Below are 11,837 nucleotides of genomic sequence, written 5' to 3' on the forward strand. Positions count from 1 at the left end.
CCTTCATTAAAACCACACCTTTGGCCATGAGGTCAATGCACTTCCCCTCACTAAAATGCCAGAGCATTTCCTCTCTTTTGTATTTAGGACTGGCCACATGACTTGCTGTGGCCAACACCTGAGATGAAAGAGGTAGGGTCCCCATATTTGAGCCCAACCCTGAGTGTCATTGCCATGAAAAAAATCCCCCAGCTGACTTGCTGGGCTAAGTAAAGCAGAGCAGTTTAAGCACAGCCTGGAGCAGCCAGCCCCCAAAAAACCCAGAACGCATCAATTCAACCAAGCCGAAGATATATCCCTAGCTGACCCACAAATATAAGAAAATAAACGCTTTGATCAGAAGATGTGAATGTTTGTTACACAGCAATTTGTGGTCAGGTCAATAGCTACCTGATATGCCACCATTCATTCTCCAATGAGCAATTCAAGTAACACCTTGTTGGAGTTCAAATCCTATCTTCCTCATTCAATAGCTCTGCTACTTCAGGCAAACATGAGTTAGTCTCAGTTTCTTCCCTCTCTAACATGAAGCTAGCACCACAGTTATGGTTGTAAAAGTGAAGTCCACTTACTTAGGGAAGGTGACACGTGGTAGAAACTCAATTCTTTTTTTTTTTTTTTTCCCCAGTATCGGGGATTGAACTCACAACCACCTGCTTGCAAGGCAGGTGCTTATGCCGCTGAGCTATATCCCTAGCCCTGGAAACTCTACTCTTGTTTCCTTTCCCCCTTTCTCCTACTCTAGGAAGCCTTCCTGGAAGTGTTGGAATAGAAGCAATTAATGTTTGTTCTACTGTTTCTCCTTTTTTGTATAAGAAATTGAATTCAAGCCCTTAGTACTAAGCTGCATCCCTTACCCGATTGTTTGCTGGCTTGGTCTGGTCTGGTCTGATCTGGTTTGGTCTGGATGGTTTTGAGACAGGGTCTTTCTAAATTGCTAAGTTACCCAGGCTGTGCTTAAACTTGTGATCCTACATGATATATGTAGAATAATTATATACTAATCCAAAAATTTAATCCATCTCAAATTTTTTTTTCAACACAAGCTTTGGAGGCAACTGTGGTAGATTGACAACTGGTGGTCAATATAAATATCAGCTGATCTGAATCAGTGTGGTGCCGAGTGTAGATGATCCACCTGAGAAATGTTGCCAACATAAAAAGGAGACCTAAAAAGGAAGAGTCATTACTGTTGTTGGTTGGTGCTGTTGGTTCTCCTGTTGTAATGAGTTCTCTTGGAGAAGCTTGTTGAGCTTCCTTCCTGAGATGAACTTGGCTGTTGTCATCATCAGAGGAGCTTGAGACCTTGTTGAGAGTGGCTGCAGTTCACTTTGGGGGAGCTCTGGTCCTTACCTTGAGCATTGCCTCCTGGCTCTGGAAGGGAAGATGGTGAGCTGCTCAGTCTCCAGGAGAAGTTTGTTATTCTGGCTTTCTGATGTGAACTCAGCTGTTCTCATCACTGGAGGACTTCAGGACTTCATTGTTGCCAAGGATGGCTGTGGTACTTTTGGGGAGAGGTCTGGTTCGGTGAGTATTGCCTCCTAGGTCCAGTAGAAATCCCTCAGCCTACTGGCACAGATCCTCTACCCCACTGGCACAGGCTTTCTAGCTTCCACCGCTGACAGTTTGGCCTTTCCAGCCCGGATCTGTGAAACAGACTTGCATGAATCATTGTCGTGGGCTCTAGGCCTCCAGTGGTACTTATGAGAGGCATTGTCATGGGCTCTAGATCTTCAGCTGAACTTGAAAGAATATTGCCATAGGATCCAGCCCTTGTCTTAATTCTCTAGGTCTTTAGTGTGTGGACAGATTTCCTACACTTTCTTTGTATTTGTCTCATTGAGTGACTATAATAACATAATAATATAAATTATGTATCCTATATTGTCTTGTTCTCTTTGCAATCCTTGACTACAACAGGGACATTCAAACCATAACAGTGGATACACATAAATTCCCAGAGATGGTAGATAGGCAGAGAGATAGAGTGCATTCTCCCAGTTCAGAACTTGAAATATCATTTCCCCAGATGAAACAGTGGTGGAAATACAGATCATGTTCACCATTGATGCGCTGCCCCAGGGTCTCTTTCAATCCTCCCAGGTTTCCACATATGCATTTCAGTGGCCACACAGAGAAATGAGTACAAGTCAGGTCCATTCAAGCCTAGGAACGAGCTAGATATCCCTGTTCAACTGTGAGCCTTGAGGGATATGACTTTCAGGATACAAGAATACCAGAAACTAAACTACTTTGAAGGGATGGTAAAGAGCTGATCTTCATGTCTACATCTTCCACAGAAGGAAGTAGGGAGAAACAAGAGGTGGAAATTATTTTTTAACCTCTCTTTAGAGTTCCAGACCAGAAAGTTCACTTTTATTATATAAGTAGTTGGGGGGAAAAATCCCAATTTCAGAACTTCGTTTACAGTAGCCCTAGTTGTAGCCCCTCCATGGGACTGGCAAATGACCCCAAACAAGCTGAAGCCAATATACAATCTGTAAACACACCTTCAAAGAATAGTCACAGGTGGGTATTGCAATAAACATGCATTTGCAATTAAAAAAAAACACAAAAATTCAGAGAATCCACAACAATGACAAGGAAAACAGAGTCAGTCACAAATGTCTCAGACGCTGGATGTTCAAATGAAAAATGCAAAATAAATATGCCATTAAAAAACATATATATGCACATGCATATACATATAGGCTCATCTGTAGACCTATATTAATACAGATAAGTAAATAGAAAGACAGTAGTATCAATAAAGGTGCAAGGAATTGGCAACAATAGTAAAGTACATTTGGAAAGAAATCAAAAATATTTTCTAGAGAATTTTAATAATTAATAGCTGAAATGAAATATGTAATGAATGAGGGAAATTAGAAATACCTGAAGAAGTAATTAGCGAATTGGAAGACAAAGTGGGGTGAATTAGTTACCAGATTTCCCAGAGAAGCAAACACGATAAAAAAGTAAAGATAGAACAAAAGAGAAAGAAATAAAGAAACAAAGAAAAGAGGAAAGGAGAAAATGGGGAAAAGAAAAAGTAGCTGGGTATGGTAGTACACTCCTGTAATCCCAACATTCTGGGAAGTTGAGGCAGAAGGATTGCAAATTCCAGTTCATCCTGGACAATTTAGCAAATTAGCAAGATCCTATCACAAAAGAAAAATTAAAAATAGGTCTAGGGATGTAGCTCAGGGCGAAGTCCCTAGATTCAATCTTCCGTACCACAAAAGAAAGAAAGGAAGGAAGGAAAGAAGGAAGGAAGGAAGGAAGGAAGGAAGGAAGGAAGGAAGGAGAAGAAGAAAGAAAGAAAGAAAGAAAGAAAGAAAGAAAGAAAGAAAGAAAGAAAGAAAGAAAGAAAGAAAGAAAGAAAGAAAAGCAGAAAGAAAGGACTTAATAGAAAGTAGAGCCTAGCTGGATGGCACAGTCACCGGGTGTGCCATTGAAGGGTATATTTTGTCTCTAGTCCCTTCAAAGCTGTCTCTGTCTCCATCTCCGTCTTTGCCTCCCTCTCCCTCTATCTGTGTCTCTCCCTATTCCTCTGCCTCTACTTTTCACTGTCTGTCCTGGATGCCATAAGGTGGGCAGCTTTCTTCCCCCACGCCCTTCCACCATGACGTTTCGACCTTTCCCTGGGTCTAACAGCAATGGAACCAGCCAATCACAGACAGACCCCTCTGAAACGATGAGTTAAAAATAAATCTTTGCTCCTTTATGTGGAAAACATTCTTGGATATATCTGCCACAGTGGTGGGAAGCTGATTAATACACCTCCCTTCCAATTTTTGAAACATATAATGAATTGTGGTAGATTACAAGTACCAAAATAGAGTGAGATTAATGAAATTAGTTCTAATGTTCTGTAGAATATGTTCTTTTATTGACTTCAGTAGAACATAAACAAGAACTGTCAAAGCAATAAGGTTAGTGAGTGATGAGAAGAAATTAGCCAAACTCTTTCAAAATGAAAGGAGAGAGGAGAAGTCTATCTCAACTGAAAAGTGGCTAAGATCCAAGGTAAATAGCTGGCTTCACAAATTATCCTTTTCAGTTTCAATCTTTTGTGCTTTAATCATCTGCGGCCTTGGACATGATTCTTACCATAAAGACAAGGACTCTGAATGAACACAAGGATACTGAATATGAAATACTATTATATTTAATATTATAATATCATTAATGGAACTGAAGCCAGAGATCAAGGACTTTTCAAATTAATTATTTCTTGTTCCAACACATACCATGAAATAGTCTTTCTAAATCACAATGACACATCTCAACATTTTCTTTATTAAGATAATTCTATTTTATTTCTTGGATCTCTGCAGTCTAAGCAAGTTTTATAAATATTTAATGGAAAAATTAGGCAAGAAAATGCTGGGTAATGCATGAATAGCAACCAGTGAGCTAAGAGAAAGCTACACTGAGAACTGGCTTTAGGATCTTCTTGTATTTAGTTCACAAATTTCTACACATCATTTGTGAGAAGATTAGTAACCTTGTAAGTGTGCTAAAAGCCTGTGTGTCCTTTTCCATTTGCATTTTCCATTTTATTGTGAGATCACTGCTTGAAATATGCTCATTAAGTTCTCTCTGAATTGAGTCTTTATGGTTAGCAATAAAAATTAGGCAAATTATTGATGACTTTCCCATTAATGCTTTCCCCAGGGTGGGCCTCTAATTGCTTGAGTGACTGATCATTTGCAGAAGCACTTTCAGTTCTTATTTTGGTCTCCAAAGAAATCTGAGGTGCATGAATATGATCCACGCTCCTTGGAAATACTTGAGGCATATTTACCCATCCACACAGAGTATCATATTATGTGGCAAGAGATGGTGTCCATTCTGAGAGGCATAGCTTCCTTAGCAACTGTTATGATTTGTCTGATGCCCCCTGCAAGTCTCATAGAATCATGGTTGTGGCTGAATCTAGCATTTGTGATTGGTCTGTTGTCTAGTGTTCAGATTGGTGGTATGAATGTTACACCCACTCAGGGGTGGAGCTAGCATACCGTATAATGATGGGAAGAAGGTGTGTCTTTCTCTTTTTGCTCTGTTTGCCCTTGATGTTTGCAGTGGCCATGAATGGCTGCCACGCCATGCCACCCTACCTTGGAGCCAGCTGAGTATGAAAGAACCCCCAAAACTGTAAGATAAATAAACCTTTCCTTCCCTAATTTTGATGTCAAGTATTTTGTCTCAGCAACTACAGAAAAGTACAAGACAGACACTTGTAGAATGTATTAGTTGGCCTTCACTTTGCTGACCCCAAAACCTACCAACAATTTAAATGGGGAGAGGTTTGATTTGGCTTATGTTTTAAGGGAATTCAGGCCAAGGTTAGCTGGTTCCAAAGCAGAAACATCATGGAAGAAGGACATAGTGGAGCAAAGCTGCTTTGTTCACGACAGTTGGAAAATACAGAGAAACTGTGAGAAAGTGACAAGGAACCAGGCACAGTAGCTAAGGCCAACCTCCATATCCCACCAAGACACCCAGTTCTGTGTTACTAATTCCACCAGGTGGATCCCAAAGCAAATCAACCCACCTTAACCACCACTTGGAGCATTTATGAATATATTTTCTGAATTCCAAGAAGGGACTATGAACATTAATCATGACACTTAACAGATTAGTAAAGCTCTGGGCATGTGTGTGTATGACTGACATGTAAACCACCTGTCAAAGAAGGGAGACCCACCCAGATGTGGGTGGCGCCAACCAATAGGCTTGTAGACTGGGTGACTAAAAAGGGAGAGAAGGAAGTCTACCTACCTTTTTTTGGTTCAGAGACTCTCCAGTTTTTGCCATTGCCGTTAGATATCAGTTTCTATTTTCTGAAGGTTTGTAGTTTGAGATTCCTCAGCCTTCAAATGAGACTCTGGCTTTCAGACACAACTCAGAGAGGTGACTCAGCAAATGAGCTTCCAACTCTTTAACCTTTCAGTGTTACATGAGGTACTCAGTTGCTAACCTTGTTTGAACAATGAGCAAGGAACTTTAAGTGCACTATTCAAAAGGCAAGGAAAAGCAGCTACTTTTACTGGAGATCACAGGTAGTTGCACTCAAAGCAAGTCCACGTGTCTTAGTTACTTTTCTCTTTCCTGAGACAAAATATTCAACATCCAAAGTTAAAAGAGGGAAGGTTCTGCCGACCCATAGTTTGTAGAGGTTTCAGTCCATAGTCAAGTGGCTCTAAGACATGTGGGACAGGAGAGAGGCATCACAAAGGAGAAACAGTTCATGGCAGGCAGAAGATCACAAAGCAAGCAAAAAACCTTAGCCGTTTCTTTCCATCCCTTTGATGCTCCATCCAGGCTACTGGGATTAGAGCAATGCCAAACCAATCAGTGGACTGATTTAGCAGTCACACACCCTTAATCCCAGCATCACACACTCGAGATTCAGCCACCTCTGAAAAAGCCCCACCTATGCTTGCATGAAGTTGTAGGGGGATCTAAACACAAACCATAACAATGAAAGGTATGGCACAAACAAAAAAATGGTGCCAGGGTGATAGGAAGGCAAAAGCAGTGCCCACAGATCACAGTGTACTGCACACAGCAACAGCCTCAGATAAATCAGGCTTTTGGAATTGAACAGATAGATATGCACCTTAGCCAAGGTGCCTCTAGGTATGATTGACAGAAATGACTGACAGGGTTCTGTGCTATCCTGAGAATCTCTCAACACCCATGCCGATCCCAGAATTCACTCTGATCTTAATTATTTTCATGATATGTGGTACATATTTATAAACCTTTAACGAGGTTTCAGTAGAGTGAAAGTAACTGAAGATTCTGCTAGGAGATTCACTGAACATGTACTTTTGCCTAGAGCATCGATGATGAACCTTCTGGACTTTTCAATGACCCAAACTGCCTGCGGCATGGTGCCATAGGTTCACCACTGGCCTAGAATATCAGATATCTCCTGAGTTATTGCTGTGTGATTTTGTAGCTCTCTTTGGACATTGGAATGGCCATGGGATGTGATTAAAATTACATGAGTAGAAGGAAGTGATTCCTCAGCTCCATTGTCTCTAAACCTACTCTTGCTAGATCTGCCAGCCTTCCAGGGCATAAGCAACCATTTTGGATTCTTCTACCTCTGAGCCTATAGACAACCATTGGGACTTTTCTGGTCCTGTATACCTACCTAATAAATTCTTCATATATATATATATATATATATATGATTCTATAATATATATATATATATGATTCTATAAATATAAAATTTTATATTTATTAATTTAGAATTTATATAAAATTATTAATATATAAATTATGTATTAATTTATATAAATATAAAATTATATATATATATATATATATATATATATATATATATATATTTGATTCTGTTCCTCTAATGAACCCTAACTAATACATGGAGAACACAAGCCTCCTGCACTTATGTGTTTCTGTTCTTGGTGCAGATGGACAGGTAGTTCCTTCAAACGAAATGCTTTCTGTGAAATATCTCCCAGGGGATGCTCACAGGTAACTAATTGCTAGGATCATCAGCCCTAGCCATTTCCCTTCTGAAAGCATCACTCTCAACTTGATTGTTTAATTCTCAAAATGCCTTCAAGTGATGGGGAACTGTGCCATTTCACTTGCAAAGCTGATTGCAAATTATTTTCTGATTACAGATTTATTTTGTTTGTGACAAAATGTTTCCCACTAATTGCTCAAATAATCTTGTAAGAACTTGCCATTCAACCCCTCATTTATTAACCCACTGTAGTTTCTCTCTAATCTCTGTTTTCATGTTTTTATTTATTTTAAATACCTATTTACAGGATCATTAATCCTCATCAATATTATCTGGAAGGCTTGGACAACTAGCAGAGCTGTTACTGCAAAGAAAACCACACAGTCAAATAAACTGCACTGGAGCTGCTTTCATGTTTGCCAAGGTGTCCTTCTAGGAACACAGGTAAAAACCTCTTAGCCTGATCTCCAAAGGGAAGGGAACTATCCATTCTTTGTTTGCTTTTATCCAGAAATAAAATTAAAATTTTCCAGCTTTTTCATATCTAACTGCCACAAATGTATAGAACATGTTATGCTTCAGGTACAAAAATGTCTCCCAGTGTTCATTGTATTGTAGGATTGGGCTCTGGAGAAGTGATCGGGTCCTGAGAGATCTAACTGCACCATTGATCATTTGATAGCCTTCTTAGGAGAGGACGGGGACAGGAGATGGGGCCTGGGTGAAAGGAGTGGACATGGTGTGACCTTGGGAGCTATATCTGGTCTCTGTCCCTCACCTCTGTCCCTCTTTCTCTCTGTTTCCTGAAAGTAATGAGATGAGCAGCCTGCTTCCCCCCACCCCATGCCCTTCCACCGTATTTCTGCCTCTTTACAAGTCTAAAGCAATGGAACTGACCAATCACGACTGAAGCCATGAACTGAAAAATCTTTCTTCCTTTAGGTTTCTTCTTTCTCAGGTATTTGGTGACACCAACAAAAAACTAACGCAGAGCGTGAAGACACCACTCAGGAAATATTCCTTAAGTTTCCATCAGTATTCATAGATGAATAGTCTGTTTGAGCTACTGTGAAGCAGGAACACAATATATACAGACTCTCAGAGCAGAAAACGTTGATAACAGAAGTGGTCATTCATAGCTCATTCATACCAAGGGAGGAAACTGAGGCCAGGGGCATCCAAGATTCTGCACCAGAGTGGACCAAGTTGGGGCCGGTAAAGGGAAGCCCACTGCAGCCCAGACACTTCGGTTCAGCTCTATGCCTGAGACTCTTTTTCTTCTCTTGCACTTGAGCTGGAGGGAAGTGGTGCTGTACATGCACTCTCATTTTTCTGGGAGCTTGCCAGCAATTACAGAAAATAATTGACTTTTTCTAAGCACTCACTGTGGAGATGACAAAGTTTTATTCCTTTAAATGCTGCTAAAGGTTAAAATTCATCATGCCAGCACCTAAAGAACTGTCTTAGAGATTCTTTTATGGAGATCTGGACAAATGTCAGTCCAGGATAAGCCCTAAAAGACCCTGTTAACAGTTCCTGTCCCCAAAGCAGTGCTCAGCAGAGGCAAGGAGCTCAGGGTTTTAGTTGAATAAGTGGCTGCATGGCTATTTCTTTGGGCTTTGTTATGAGAGTCATTCTCAAGACTTTTATCTGACTAATTTTTCCAGCTCTGCTTGGCCAAAGTTCATGTCAAGTTGACCTTAATTCATGTACCTTTTTGGACATACTTTAGGCTCAGCTACATTAACTCTTCCTTCCTGGTGGTCTCCTGTATTCGCTGTAAGTCCCCTTTTCTGGATCTGGCAGGGAATTGCCTATAATTACCCTTAATGTACTCCTGGAGCAAAGATGTGCACGTTAAGAGCCAAAATAGAAGGTTAACTACAAACTGTGCAGTAATGCAATTACCTCCCAATTATCCCTTTCAGCGCTGAGGGGATGAATAGGAGACATTAAGCCCAATTCTGCAGTAGAGTCCTTGGTTACTGAGGCTGAGTGGAGGCTGGGAGGGGCAGAAGGTGGGGAAAAAGTAAGCTGGCAGCTGTGGATAATGAGTACCAGGGAATGTTGGCAACTTCTTACTGGAATGATTCTTTTTGGATTTAGTTTGAATTCTTCTGGTTGTTGAACTCTGCTGACAGGGAGCTGGTTTACAAGCGTCCCATGTCTATTTGATCTGACCCTGTACTTAGCAATGGCCTTGTGCAGGGTTCTGTTTAGAGGAGCGCTTTCCCCTGGAAGTGCTTATCTCAGTTATGTTGAGATGGCTGAGATCAGATGTTTGTTCAACATGAGTCAGTCAATTTGGGGCTGGGATGTCTGGTGAGAATCCTGTTCAGGATGGGCTTTTCCTGCAAAAACAGGCAGACTTGGAAAAGCTGGTTGCTAAGGGAGCCTGAATGTGAAGCCAAGAGGAAGGATGCTACGCACAGGGAGATAAGACCAGCATCTCCGAGCAAGACCCATCCGGAGGAGGCTGGTGCTCCTCTCAGTCTTGGATGAGGCACAGGAACTTGGACATGATTTCAGGAAACAGTGAGAGCCAGAGAACCCAGTTCATCTGTGTGCCAGCTTCACCAACACCCACATCCTGCTGGTGTCACATTTCATCACCAGGACTTCAGCAGCTGTGTCAAGCAAACCAGTATCCAATCTGTCACCTTTAGGTTTTAAATCCTCCCTTGTCTTTTTCAGTTGATCAACAGACGTCACTCAGTGTGTGTGTGTATGCACACGCACAGGCACAGGTTACTGGGAGTCAAACCTGGGGCTTTCGCACTGGGTCACATCTCTGGTTCTTTTTTGTTGTTGTTGTTTTCTTAATTTTTCCACAGGGTCCCAAACTGCCCAAACTGGACTTGAACTTTCAATCCTCCTGCTTCAGCGTCCTAGAGTGCTGGGATAACTACACCTACACCCAGCTAATACACATCATTCTTACTCTAAATTATATCTCCTGTAATAATATTGACTGTACACATTTCAATTGCTGCATTAAAGCCATCCGAAGCCTCAGGGGCTTGTGCCAGGAATTTTTCACTGTATTTCACAGTCTGCAGCTTGTCTGGGATTAACCACCTGGGTCTCTCTCAGGTGGTTGTGGCTGCAGTCCCAAGAGCTTACCTGGGTGCAGTGTCTGAGCTGGCTTGTTCCTGTGGCCAGCAGACAATGCCAGCTATCATGTAGGATCGCAAAAGCCCTGCATGTGTGGCCTCTGCCTTCAGTCTGGGCTTCTCTCAGCCTGCCAGCTGGGTTCTAAGATGTAGTGTCCCAAGAGCACACATTCCGAAAGACCCAGCTAAGGCCACCAAACCTCTCACAGCCTAGTCTCTGACAACCTGATATATCCCTTTTGCCCCATCCCACTGGTCTGATAGGTCACTAAGGCCAGCAAAGATTCCAGGCTCCAAGGGACTTCTTGGATTCAGTGCCTCCCGCTGAGTGTGCAGGGGTGGGATCCTGGCCTTCAGCATCATCACAGCTGCTCCCGCCCCATAGCAAGCCATCTTCACCAAGGCTCACTGGTACTACGTGTTAGACTTCCGGTGACTTGCTCGGGAGGACAGCCCCATACTCATGTCAGGTTCCCAGCCCCCACCCTGCTGGTTTCTCTAGGTCTCTCTAATCTGAAGGCCCAGCATCCTTTGCAACAGAATACTGAGGAGTGACATCCACAAGGCCAAATTCAATGAAAATAATGATGATTGACACAGAGAAGTCCTGAAATGGGAGTTATCAGTGTGATTAAGGCATCTTGAGTTGTATCACAGGGAAGGGTGATAATGAGTGGGGAGCAGGCGATCAATCACTTAAAGAGATTAGTATCTTTAGTAGGCAGGAAGTGAAGGTAACAGGACCCAAAGGAAAAGTTATATGAATTGTCAAGGACCAGAAATAGGAGACAAACCCTGTAGGTTAAGAGCAAATAAATGACAGACTGAGTAGGAGGTGAGGTGCAAAGGTGGGAGATGGCATTAGGTGACAATTCCTTAAGTTCACAGGACTAAGGCATAGGCAATGCGCTCTCAGCAGGCACCAAACATGAGACATGAAGATGGGCAGAGCGGTCTGCATGCATGGCCAGATAAACAACTCCACCAGGCCTGAGATCCGGGTGGGGGAAGCCTGAGCTGATGCCAAACAGGCTGGACAAACTCCGCAGAGTGGAAATACCGCCATCACGTTCCCCGTGAGATGGAAGGCAGCCGGCTCCATCAGGCCCTTTCCAAATGCAGCCCTGGGAAGCCGCAGCTGCGGCTGTAACAAAGCCAGCAGTACCCCAGATAAGCCTGTTAAACTAAAGCTGGTTGCTCCATTCTGTCAC

The 11,837-nt window shown here is 42.2% G+C and overlaps 1 long non-coding RNA gene across 1 annotated transcript; it reads left to right on the forward strand.

The window, feature by feature from the left end:
• Positions 1 to 1,197: 1,197 nt before the first annotated feature.
• Positions 1,198 to 10,522, forward strand: LOC134472399 (uncharacterized). The gene is made up of 3 exons (XR_010042205.1): positions 1,198 to 1,527; positions 7,821 to 7,957; positions 10,348 to 10,522. It is a non-coding gene; the product is annotated as an uncharacterized LOC134472399 (long non-coding RNA).
• The last annotated feature ends 1,315 nt before the right edge of the window (positions 10,523 to 11,837 follow it).

The sequence above is a fragment of the Cavia porcellus genome, unplaced genomic scaffold (genome assembly GCF_034190915.1).
Source record: "Cavia porcellus strain 051 isolate PalLab524CR breed Dunkin Hartley unplaced genomic scaffold, mCavPor4.1 scaffold_23, whole genome shotgun sequence".
Classification (NCBI taxonomy): Eukaryota; Metazoa; Chordata; class Mammalia; order Rodentia; family Caviidae; genus Cavia; species Cavia porcellus.